This window comes from Epinephelus moara, chromosome 20 (genome assembly GCF_006386435.1).
Source record: "Epinephelus moara isolate mb chromosome 20, YSFRI_EMoa_1.0, whole genome shotgun sequence".
In the NCBI taxonomy this organism is placed as follows: domain Eukaryota; kingdom Metazoa; phylum Chordata; class Actinopteri; order Perciformes; family Serranidae; genus Epinephelus; species Epinephelus moara.
Window position 1 is genome coordinate 41,163,896 of NC_065525.1, and position 12,913 is coordinate 41,176,808.

A 12,913-nucleotide genomic window follows, 5' to 3' on the forward strand; every position below is an offset into this window, starting at 1 on the left:
TTATGGTCAACTGTGTCGAATGCAGCACTGAGGTCCAGTAATACCAGAACCGAAATCTTTGATGCATCACTGCTCAGATGAATGTCATTTAAAACTTTTACAAGTGCAGTCTCAGTGCTGTGATGTGCTCAAAATCCAGACTGAAAGACATCAAAGGAATTGTTTTTGGTAAAAAGAAAATAGTTCCTGCATGAAACTGCTCACGACAAGGTCTGTGGATTATCCTGAGTATTTGGGCTATGACTTCTGGAGACATTGCCACTGGAAAAATATGTTATTTAGGGGTTCATTGTTCCTTTAAGGAAAAAAATAGGGAAAGATCATAATTACAGTTGATCAAACCACCAATGGTCATTGCATGTCTGTGAAGGAGGCGCTACATACCTACCCACACAGATCGACCAATAAAGACATAATTCCTAAGGACGGACTGATATTGATGTACATGAAGTGAAAAAACATGACATGCCATGAGAATAACCACACACAAAAAAAAATTCTCTGAACTTCTTGCAAGAGTTCTTTTAAGAAACAACTTTTTGTATCTTGAAACACTGGCCTCTGGTTTCCAGGGATTCTCGTCCAAACTGAGACGACAGGATGTCATGTGAAGATATGGATTACAATGTTCCAAAAACTGTCATGTTTTGGTGTCACTGAATCCTTTTCAGACCCACCATTATATGCAGCCAAGTTAAATCAACAAAGACAAATCCACAGAAGAACAGGCAGAGATACCAGGTTACAATACACAAGGAACAACACGTTCTTAGTGCGATGTCACATTCCTGTTTTTTCTCTCTGGAACAATCCTTCTCTTGTTGATGCTATTAATCACAACAATCTTCTCTTAAACATGAAATCCAGCTGGGTACATTAAGTCCAGCTGAGTTCTCTGAGGGATGTAGGAAGCCACATTCAGCACCCAAGATGTCATTAATTTCATATTTAGAATGAGAGCTTTCCCATTATAACAGGACGAAAAGGATCTTAAAGAGCGTACAGCAAAGTGCCGTTTTTAGCATGAAAGCCTTTAACAGAATGGTAATAAATGCTCAAATGAAAGCTTTTCAGCCAACATGTTCCCGCCGATATGCAGCTTTTTTTTTCTTTTCCTGACATCCCATTCTCTTAGGTATGAAAATGTAAAAAGCAGTGTGCCGTGGGTTCCTTTTTATCATGACTGTACTGAGCATACAGTACGGCGCTCAACGGCAGATCGGGGGAGCTGCGAGGTAACGTGCTACTGGAGCCAGAGAGGAAATGAAAATGAGGGTGGAGAGTATGGAAGTGTCAGAGCAGCACGTCAAACTCCCTGCACGTACCATGAATATTTCACCACTGACACAAAGCAGCTTCCCAGCCCAAACTGCACCCCCGGAGACAGACAAAGACAAAGAAACAGAGACAAATAGATTCTGTAGATAGATAGGTAGGTAGATAGATAGGTGGATGGACAGATAGCTAGAAAGATAGATAGATAGATAGATAGATAGGTAGATGGATAGATCGCCCCCCTCCTCTGGCTCCCCCACCCCCTTCACCCCACATGGATACCTGTCTCAGGCTTCATCTCGCAGCCCTAAATTTCACGAGGCAGGGCTGACAGGAAGAGCTCTCCACAGCTGACAGCGCTGCCTTCCAGCACCAACAGGGGCTGTCTGAAAGCTCATCCACATCACACCAGCAGGTAACGCCCAGGACAGGCCGACAGACACATGCTCGCTCATGCAAATTACATGCACCCTATATGTGCACACACGGAAAAAATGTGATGCAGGTGGAGGAACTGCCTCTTTGGTGCAAAGGTGAAAAAACAAAAAAAAAAAAAAAAAAAAGACCAGAAAGACTCTCCAGCCATGGTGGCTCTATGAAGCTGTACATACTAACATCAGCATGCTAACACGCTCACAATGACAGTATGCTAATGTATACACATTAGTTATACAGTTATTTGTTCATAAAACAAAGTGCTGGGAAAATAATAACTTTAACGTGATGATGGCTTCAGATGAAAAGTTAAGCTCAATGAATTCATAACAATTCATCCTGAGGTGAACATGAATGTCTGCTCTAAATTTCACAGCAATCCATCCAATAGTTGTTGAGAGATTTCACTCAAAACCACAAATTCACACTCCTGACCAGATGTTGCGCTAGACTTTTCGTCGCCGATCATTTTGACCGACAGGGTCATAAAAATCCAGTCATAATCTATTTTTACCGGTCATTTTAATTTTCGTTTTTTAATGATAATAAAGATATTCAAAGACATTTAGTTTTCATTCGTTCATTTTTAATAAATCCAACAAGCAAGTTATAAAGTGTGCATTAATAAGGACATGAACGAAAAGATGAACAGACTTCCACACACCCGTCCCATTAGGCTTCTTATTGTCAACAACGCTACATGAAGCAGATGAATGACTTTTTCTCTGCAGTGTGAAAACGGCAGCCACTTAAACCACTGACTGTGCATAATATATTAACAAAGCAATTTAACAAAATTAAACAATTACAAATAAAATCTGAACAAAAAATTGCAAGAAATCAGCTGACTTGAACATAGTTCACCTGCGGCCTGAACTCTCAGTCACCTTCCTCCTCTTGCGCATGGACTGCCACTCTGTGCCGGCTTGTGCGTAATCAAACGCATCAAGGGAGGTTGCTGCGGAGGCGACTGTCATTAAGTTTTGTACTTTTGCCTCGGACAGACAACTTCTCGTGGCTGTTTTGATGTTGTTCTGAAGGCTGAATCCGCGCTCTGCTGCCACACTGGAAACAGGAATTACCAGCGCCACTTCAGCCACAGTTTTAAAGTCGGGGAACATTTCTCCCAGAGAAGTTATCAGAAGTCGGCAAGACTCTGAATGAGGGGTTCCCTGATACTGCAAGCACTCGCTTCACCGGGAGGAAATCCCGCAGCATGCGCTCCTTCTGCACCAGTGGTTCAGCTACACCGGTGTGTGAGCCGTAGTGGTCACGGACGCGCTCCAAAGCCTCCTGTCCATAGCTCTTCAGCACGCACTCCGCCGCCAAGTGGGCAGGGGTGGTAATTGCAACCGGTCAAAATGGCCAACGGCCTTCAGTTAACACAACCCCTGCTCCTGACAGCAGTAGAGGTAAAGTCAGTCCATCAACAAAGTTACTAGGGATTGAATTTCTCTAAATCATAAATGTACAAATGTTTGTGCCAATGAATGTGGTACATGCTGAGATATTGATTTCCCAGGATATGTGAAAATGTTGACCAGCGGGCTGCGCTAGATAAAAAGTCAGAGTCATCAGAATGGCCATGATTCCAATTGCTGTAGGCCTATGTCTCTGTGTGTTTTATAATAATCCAAAATTTGTTGAGATATTTCACTTAAACCCAGAAATGTCAACCTCAAGATGATATCACGTAGTCCTCTCTGGGACCATGAATGTCTGCACCAAATTTCATTGCAATCCATTTAACTGCTGTTAAGATATTTCCTGAAAATCACTAATATGTTATATTTGCACGTTTCATACATATTATGTCAAAATGCCGTTTGCCAAAACATATTCGCCAATTGCTACATTTGGGCTTCCACCTCACCATCTGCATCACCAATTTCCCGTCTTCAAAATGTTGGTAAGCATGGGTCGAAGTTTCTCCCATTAAATCTGTTTTTATAGATCACGACTTTTGTCACATACGTTACTAGTGTAGCATGCTACACATAGGCCTTCAAGCACTACTAGGCTACATTGTTATTCAAAGAAGTCATACTTGACACCGGTCTCCTGGGTGAAAGTCCTGTTTTTGTTTGTTTTTTATCCATCCATCACCCGTCTTTGATATTTTTACATCATTACACAGGCTTTGAGTCACAGAGTCACTTCACTACGGCCGACTCACAGTAAACTCAAGTATGGGTCGCAATAAGCTGCCGGCACAGTCAACCTGTGTGGTCGTTTTTATGGTGAAAGCAGGCTGGACAGACCAACCGACACTGCCATCCCTTGAGTCATGCCACTAGCCATCACTTATTCTAAATTTTGTCTGGACAGCTTTGCAGATGCCTACCCAACAACGCTTGGTTACCTGCCACTGCTGCTGGTAGAGCAGACAAAGTTATCCATCTCAGAAGAAATTACCACATTTGACTGGGAGCTGGTGTAAATTTCCCATTCAGACAAAGAAACACAGTTGTACACTGAGCCGAGCCACAACCAGCCTCGGCTCACTGAAAGCCCCAACAACTGAGATAATCACGCTCCAGTTATCGGATAACTCCATCTCTCTGGGGAAAAGCAATCTCAAAGCAAATACTGTACCTATTCCATCATTACAAGCAGCAGATTTTGGAGCAACAAAAAACAACTTTAGATTCATTTTTGTGCTTTTTCCAACATAAAGCCTCAATTGGTTATTACAAAACATCTTTTAAGTAAAATCACGAAACACCAAGCTGAGTAACGCTTCCCTCTGTTGGGACTGTGATGCTTACGGATGACCACAGTACAACAGTTAATTTCTAACTTCAGACAGAGCTCCTGGATTCAATTTTCCCCTTGGGGAACTTTATTTATTTTATGTTTAAGATATACAGTGGACTTCCTTTTGTTTTTCAGAGGTTCTCTTTGCCTCCAACACGACTGTACATACTGGGGATATAAAAATGCAACACCATGCAGTCAACTGTCCGAAGAATGTGCTGCAATAAATAGATGGTTTCATTTTTTGTTAAGTGCTGTGTTATGATTTAAAGATTGCCATGTTGCACTGATCAATATGTCCGCATCAGATGAGCTGAGGTTTACCGGGGCAGCGGAGGGAGGAGGAGGAGGACCACTAAAGCGGTAAATCTGACCAGAAGCACTTACTTCCACTGCGTATCCTATGGGCCATTATTGGTGGGTGTGCTCACACATCAAAGTGGCAGGGGTCTTCCAGGCTAAAAAGGAATAAGAAACAAAGGACCATTAAATCACAATGAGGGACCCCGCTTCGAGCAACACACATGTGAACACACACACACACACACTTAAACACTGCAGTGTGAGGGCTGTGAAGAGAGTTCAGGACCAAAAGAGAAAGATAGAGAGAGGAGGAGAGGGAGAGAAAGGGAGCGCAACATTGATTTTCCTCCTCTGAAGTGCCAGTTCATCATTCTGTGAGACACACTCTATCGATCCCCCGCCTTTAGTTTGTTTGTAATTTTGGGGGCTCAAAACCGTTCACAAAGATAGATCCTCTTATATGCCACTTGCCTCTGAGATGAAGAATGGAGGGATCAAAGGATGTGTGGAGATGACCTCATTTTGCTAGGTGATCCTCACTCAGTTGGTTTTTGTGGCCCTGTTTAAAAAGGAAGCTTTGGGGTGGGCAGATGTGGGGGGACCGCAGTCCTCTGAGGGTTGATTAGAATACAAGTTTGTGCCTTAAGTTACCGTTTTCAGCCTGTGTTGTTGTCTGATGACGATAAAGCCTCTGGGGACAAGGCTCAATACTTCAGGCTGATCCAGTGAAGCCAGCAGATATCCGGGCCAAGATATCTTTCTCTGTGCACCGGTTGTTTCGGCTAATCTCAATAAACAATAACTGCAATAACTGTTGTTTTACTGTTTTATTGTTTTTACTTAATATTTATCATATATCTTATAAATATAGATATGAATGTGTGTGTGGTAAAGAGGATGATGTGATTAGCTTATGTGAGTGTGTGGTGGTGCCTGTGTACACATTCATGTGCTGCTAACTGGATTGCGCCAACAAAGTTTCACTGTATAACACACAATGACAATAAAGGATCTATCTATATGTCTATCAATTTATAAACAGATATCTGCATATGAATGCCAATACATATTTAAACTACAGTTACCACCCCGTGGTTGTATGACTTTTATTGACATTTATAAAAAAAAAAAAAAAGATCTATACAATCAGCACAGTTTCAAGATTAGTCACCAATTCAGTATCTGACCAAATGTCTCCCCTTCTGTTCCTGAGATATGACGTTAAAACATGATGATGTCACAGTCACGCTGACCTTTGACCTTTTGGATATGTAATGTCATCTCTTAATCATTTTATCCTGTTAGACATTTGTGTGAAATTATGTTAGAATTAGATTATGAATCTCTGCGATTCGGCCAAAACCTTGTTTGTAAGGTCACAGTGACCTTGATCTTTGACCACCAAATTCTAAGCAGTTCATTGTTTAGTCCAAGTTGACGTTTGTGCCAAATTTAGGGGAATTCCCTCACACTGTTGCTGAGATATCACGTTCAAAAGAATGAAATGAAGGAGCTCCAAGTAACTTTTGATCTTCAACCTTTGTGCCAAATTTGAGAAAATTTCATCTTGGCATTCTTGAGATATCGGGTTCATGACATTGAGATGGATGAGGTCACAGAGACCTTTGACTTATGAGTACCAAATTCTTAGCAGGTCAGTGTGGACTCCAACTGGACATTTGTTCCAACTTTGAAAAAATTCCATCATGGTGTTGTGACATATCACATTCACAAGACGTATTCAAGGTCACAGTGGCCTTTGTCCTATGACCACCAAATTCTAATCAGTTCATTGTAAAGTCCAAGATACGTTTGTATCTTTGAAAAAAATTCCTTCAAGGCATTATTGAGATATCATGTTTGTGAGACAGACGGACAACCCGGCCACAGCTGGTACGGAGGCATAACAGCTCAATATAGATGTAACCTGTCATCAGACAATAGCCAGTGGTTCTGCCGTTCTGCACTGACTGTTTATCTGCCAGTCAAATGTGATTGGTGAATACGACCTGGACTATAAACAGACTAACAGCGGAAACTAGCGGTGGGGGGAAAAAATCGATTTTTAGATGCATCGAGATTCTGTCGTGACGTCATTACCTGTGAAGGAGGGGAGGGAAGTGAACACAGCAGGAGGAGAGTGACAGCTGACGAGGAGAGAGTCGGAGTGATTTAGCGGAGTTTTGGTGAGTTTTAGTGGAGTTTGGGTGGTGTTTTCTTTGTAAATAATATTTAGTGTTGTAAATAATAGTATTTGTGATTTTTTGAGAGCTTTTGATTTTTTTATTCCGTGTTTTTGAGTGTTTTTTTGCCGTGTTTTCGTCGTGTTTTCACCATAGTTCATAGTTTTGCCATCATTCGTCTTTTTTGCATTAGTTCGTGTTTTTATAGTCCATAGATAGTTATAGTCAGTTATAGTTTTATACTGAAGGAGAAATGTCGAGGAGGTTGACGAGGGACAGGAGAGTCCCGTTGAGATTTGTGGATGAGGAGGATGGAGTAATACAGTTTGTATGCACTGGACATGTAATCCCAGCTTTACTACAATAATGTTTTTCAGTATCTCGTGTAAATTTTCTTCTTGGCTCGTTTTATAATCAAGAATCATTTTATAATCAAAATCGTTGCCCTCAGAATCGGAATCGAATCGAATGGTGAGGTGCCTAGAGATTCCCACCCCTAGCGGAAACCAGAATACTGCCGATACCAAACTCTTGTCCTGTCGCACACATATGCAGAATCTGTCAATAGAGATTACCTGTTGTGCATTTTGCCAACATAAGTACTCCAAAACATTATTTTACAAATGTCACATTCTAAGTAGATCTGCATAAGTTGACTTTAAGGCTACACAAGGAAAGATTTTCACGTAAAAACCTGGTTTTACTTTAACTGTGGCTCCACTGTAGGGCAGTGTCCCCTCCTACTTATATAATGTCATCAATGTCAGATGTTTTGTCTTTCTTCTTTTCTTCCATGTCCTTTGAGTGAGCAAAGACTGCAGTTTACTGACACCACATTACATAACTTCTGGGCATTGAAGTTCATCCTTCAAGCAATTACCCCCCGCTGCCATTTGGAGCCAGAGTCCGTGTGCTAAGTTGCCAAATGCAGTTTTAACTCAAAACCTCTAATGCCCCTCAAAAAGCTCTTCACTGGATCGTTTCTTGTTACATCCCGTGGCTGGAAAACACTACAAATTGGAGTTTTTCAAGCAAATAATCTTCTGTGTGGTGCAGCAGAATCACAACAAGCATGCAATCACAAGTGGAGCTCTTGTGAAGGATGCAACCGTGAAGTACTTAGACCCGAAAAGCTTCCTTTATGAAACGACCTGAACCTTTAGTCAATGCAAATAGTGTTTTAGTTTTACGACAGCATTTTTGTGCTTATGACATTTTACTCACTACGTTGTGCACTCTAATCACAATTCCTCATTTTATCGAAAAACTGTGCACACTTTCACAACCAGGGGGTTATCAATGCGGTGAAGTGCCTTGAACCTGCATTCTTTCTAATGGCCAGCAGGGGGCGACTCTACTGGTTGTAAAAAGAAATCGGATTGTTTACAAGACTAAGCAAACATGCGAAAACACATGGTGGTGCCAGAGGAATGAATGATGAATCTATCACTCTGCCTTTTCACTCTGCTTATGATAATGAGCATATCTCAAACCCTTTATTATGTACACAGTTCAAATAATTTACTGAATGTTATGAAATATTTTTTTTTATGTGTCTACATTTAAAAATCTTTTTGGACCAAAAAGTTTTGTGTTTTTATTTTGTAAAATCTGATGAGTTGCAGATTGAGGGGTGGATCGTACACATTTGAATGTAACAAATACTTCACTGCCAACATTGTGTTGGTAGAAAAACATTCAGCCCGTTTCCCACTGTGACCTCCATAGCTTCCAGGAAAATTCTCAACCTAAGAGACAACCACCCACATACAGCCTTACCTAACATCTCATCTGCACTTTATCATACCCCCGCTCCCCCTCATATTCCCAGCAACGGAGAGCTATCACCTCAGAATACCTTTCGAGATACCAAGAGAATACATGAAGGTCATCATACCATAGCACACAGTACAGCAAATCCAGGAAAACATCCTTTAACCAGGGTTCAATGAACAAACAAACAAACACACACACCCACTCACAAGAAGACAAACCGTCTGAAGAGTTCCATTATTCTCACATCCTAATGTTCTCTATTCTTCAAAATCAACTTAAATGTTTGGGAGATTTTTGTAATGAATTTCTTATCACCATGCCAACACATTTCCCACTCTTACCCACTTTTATCAGGCTGAAATTATTCATGAGGAAAAATAAAACACATCAAACAGGCCACCTTAAAAATGAGAAAGTGTAAATGGGCAAATCTGAAGTTGTAGGAGAGATGTGAGCATATTTTTCTTTTATGATGACTGAAACCTTGAATGTTTCCTTTATAGAATCAGAAACTTTCAAACACATTACGCATTAGTCGGGAAAATTATTTCCATTTTACATCACAATGTCACCCACTCAGCAAACAAATGTAGCTGTCTGCAAGCGAAACTTTCTATCTACAAGTGCCTCTGCCTGGCAGTACTTTGCCTTGCCTACACACACACACACACACACACATATTAGTTCACTCACATTTGTCTGCACACAGTCTAATGCAACAGTCTTATGTTTTTTAACAAGTGTTAGCAAAATATTGGCATTTCTATTTTGCATGCTAATAAACGCCGGCTTCTTTCCATGTGAGCACAATGAGAAACATCCCAACTACGAAAGTACTTAATACCATATTAGCATTATCTCCACGAGGTGTACGCCCGGTGGGGACCATCGTTGGCTGGTCTGTGTGTGTGAGTGTGTGTATCTGTCCGTCTGCAGCTAATCTCACAAACTACTGGACCAGTCAGCCTAATATTTTCTGTGTACATTCAGGACTGAATACTCAAGGACCTCCGGTGGTTGCAGTGATTTACAATTGTTGAAAAACACGTTTATTGACTGTTTTATACCGTAATCGACGGCTGTCTCCTCACTCCTTTTCACTGGCCGGTAGGGGCCACAAGAGTTCCGGAAATCAGCTCAGCTAAAAACAACAAGCCTTGCAGTCTGTTACAGGCCACATTGTAGCCTTCGTCCTGGCTCAAGCACTGACGGCCATCGGAAAGTTTGATCTCATTTTAACCATGAGGATCTGCTGATTAATTCTATGCCAGACATGGTATGAACTACTAAAGTTAGGCACATTTTTGTTATCTACGCCACCATCTTGACTGTAAGGCAGCCAGGAGGGACACTTTCACTGGACACAACTGCCCCTGCAAACTGGATTTGCAGACATTCCCAAGGTGTCTTACCACGCCAGTAATGTTTCAGAGGCGGAGCATTCACCTGCCAGATTCGCAGATTTGCAGATTTTGTTGTTTTGGTATTTTTTTCCCCTAATATTTGTGCTTCTACCATAGTTAGTCATAGTCAGCTTTGTGAGCCCTTTTTACACAAAGATTGCACTACAAAGTCCGTTTTTACACAGAAAAGAATGACCACGGCATCATTCCACTCATGTGTCTAATTTAAGACAGCATCCCAGAATTGTGGAATCAAAGAGGTGTGACAGGCATGACATGTAATACATGTGTTAGCAGAGCTTTACAAACAATAACAAGGGCATTAACATGGATATAACAATCATTTACCTTGCCTGTTATATGGCGACTTACTTCATCCTCTGCTCGGAGAGCAACAACCTCAATGTTTTCCCCAATTTGTGGACATTTTCTGCTGCTGTACTTCTTATTTGAGTTAGCCGCTAACTGCTATCAGCTACTTTTTGAATCTCCCACAATGGGTCACACATAACCCACCATAGAAATGTCACTTTCATGCTGCCAGCTGTCCCACTTTAATACAGACATTGTTTCGGTGTTATTACTACATCCATTCCTGGCTCAGAAGCGACACTGACATGATTCTGCCATCATACCTTATAAACAGAATGGCAAGGCGACATAACGGTGCAATAATTCTGCCTTCAACGGGCACCCACGAATGGCATGAACGGGCAGTGGTCAAATGCTTCTTTTTTGCCTGTTTTAGTTAAATGAATGTTGTTTTTAACTACTAGCATTGTGCTGTAGCCCTCAGACAAAGTTAACACCCTTAAAGTCCAGCTTTGAACGACAATCAGAGATTTTTTGCGGTGAATTTTTGAGTGACAATATATTTGAATAACAAATTAGAATTGAATGTAGTTGGTCAGGATTTTTGAAGCAGCCACAGAAAATAAAAATATATAAAAGAAATGTTCAATGTGAGAATCAGCAGTTTTAAGCCTTTCATAGGGGTTGACTACCACTGTGTATTTGCAACCAAAAAGCAAACACTACGACAGCTGATTTCATCATGAACTGCACACATTAAACCGGAGATGGGTGACTAATCAATCATGGTGCATAGTGATAGGTTGCAACATAAGCCTGCAGATTCTGAGGATTTAGTGGCACATGTTTGAGAGCTACTGTTTAAACAGAAGAAAACAAATCCATCTGGTGGCTTCTTTTGTACAATTTCTCTGTTCTGGGTTTCTTATCTAGAATGCAGCATGTAGAGTAGAATGTGTCGGCACATCCGAACAAACTATAAACTGCAATGTCAAAGCCGTCGTCTCTGTCTCTGTCCGTGGACCTCCAAAGTGGCAAAACTTCCTTTCAAATGGGCTCATCAGAAAATTAAAATAGTATAGCCATATAGACAGGATTATCTGTCAAACACAGAGGATAAGTGCCAACTGTACAGAGCCCTGAGATGCCATGTGGATATTGAGGCGAATGGTTCTGACAGTTTCACTGTAATGAGCCCCGATCCTCACGGTTAACAGCAGTGAAATGACTGACAGCCTCAGCACTCTGGGTGGAGGTCATCCATGTGAATGGAGTGCTGCATCCTCCAGATGCTCTTGCCATATTTGCTGCCTACAGGCAGTCTATCTGGGGTACTTCTTCATTTCCTTACTCCCCAGGTTTTTAAAATGTCATTTATGTCTAATGGCCGTGCTCATTAGCTGCATCTGAAAAACACACTCTGGTCATTACCAGCTACATTTGCAGTCAGGCTTCATGCCGAATTCTCTTGTTTGAGTCATCCGTCACAGCCCCGTTCCTTGGCAGTTGGCACCACAAATGACGCAAAGCTCAAATCTTCTAATTATCTGCAACTATCTTTATCTGCTTACATTGCTAGTGAATGTGTTTTGACTAGGCTGCTTTATCAGTGTAGCGAGAAACCCAATCTGAAACAACATCCATCATGTTGCGGCTGCCAAGGCCACTTGGGGGACTGCACAGGCAGCAGCGCGCTAAGAATTGCACTTTACCTTGGCGTGATCCTCTTGTGTACGAGCAAAGTGGGAGAAGGGAGGGTTGTGCATGACTGGGACTGCGACGGAGACAATAGCACTCAACTCTCTTTCATTATTTACTTGTACCACTGTCAGGTATGGACAGATGTTACAAGAAAACCCCGGTATGCTGGGGGAAAATGTTTGAAGAAACCCCTTCAGAGTCGAGTAGATCAAAAGTTCATTCAAGTAGCAAGAGATCCACTTTTGTCACTGTCAGGTTCGCTTGGAGCAGAGGCACAGCTCGCTTTTTCTACTCTAATGCTGCAAAATAAATAACTGCTTTGAGAATCACAGCAGCACACTTTTTTTTATTTTTTTTAGATTCTGCATATTTCTTTAGAGGAGCGTTGCGTGGGTGTGCAACAGCCTGTCCAAGTAAGAAATAGAGAGAGGGAGAGTGGGTGGGGGAGCATGCTGGCTATCCTTTGTCAACTGCTCAGTGCCATTTAATGGCCTGTAAACCCCTTTGCTGGAGAAAGAACAGGCAATTAGCATACTGAGTGGATTACAAGATTGCTCTGACTCCTGGATTAATGTGTGCACTTAATCTTCTCTTTGCTAAGCGATTCTTGGATATACAGCTATTCAAGGGGAACAAATGTCCCCACCTTCCAAAACACAACCTGATCGGAGGTTTCCTCCATGATGGCATCAAAACTGAAGAACAGTTACTTCATGTGTTGTTGGACTGAATCGTCCATGGTGATGACCCTTTTCTCAAAGTTACAAA

General features: G+C 41.6%; 1 protein-coding gene across 2 annotated transcripts in view; it reads right to left on the reverse strand.

Moving 5' to 3' along the window:
- The window catches only part of mgat4c (mgat4 family member C), a 180,054-nt gene that overhangs the window by 91,535 nt on the left and 75,606 nt on the right, over positions 1-12,913 (reverse strand). For both annotated transcript variants that reach the window (XM_050072497.1, XM_050072498.1), the window contains exon 3: positions 4,855-4,925. The gene's annotated coding sequence lies outside the window, so the exon portion shown is untranslated. The remainder of the gene's footprint in view (positions 1-4,854; positions 4,926-12,913) is intronic.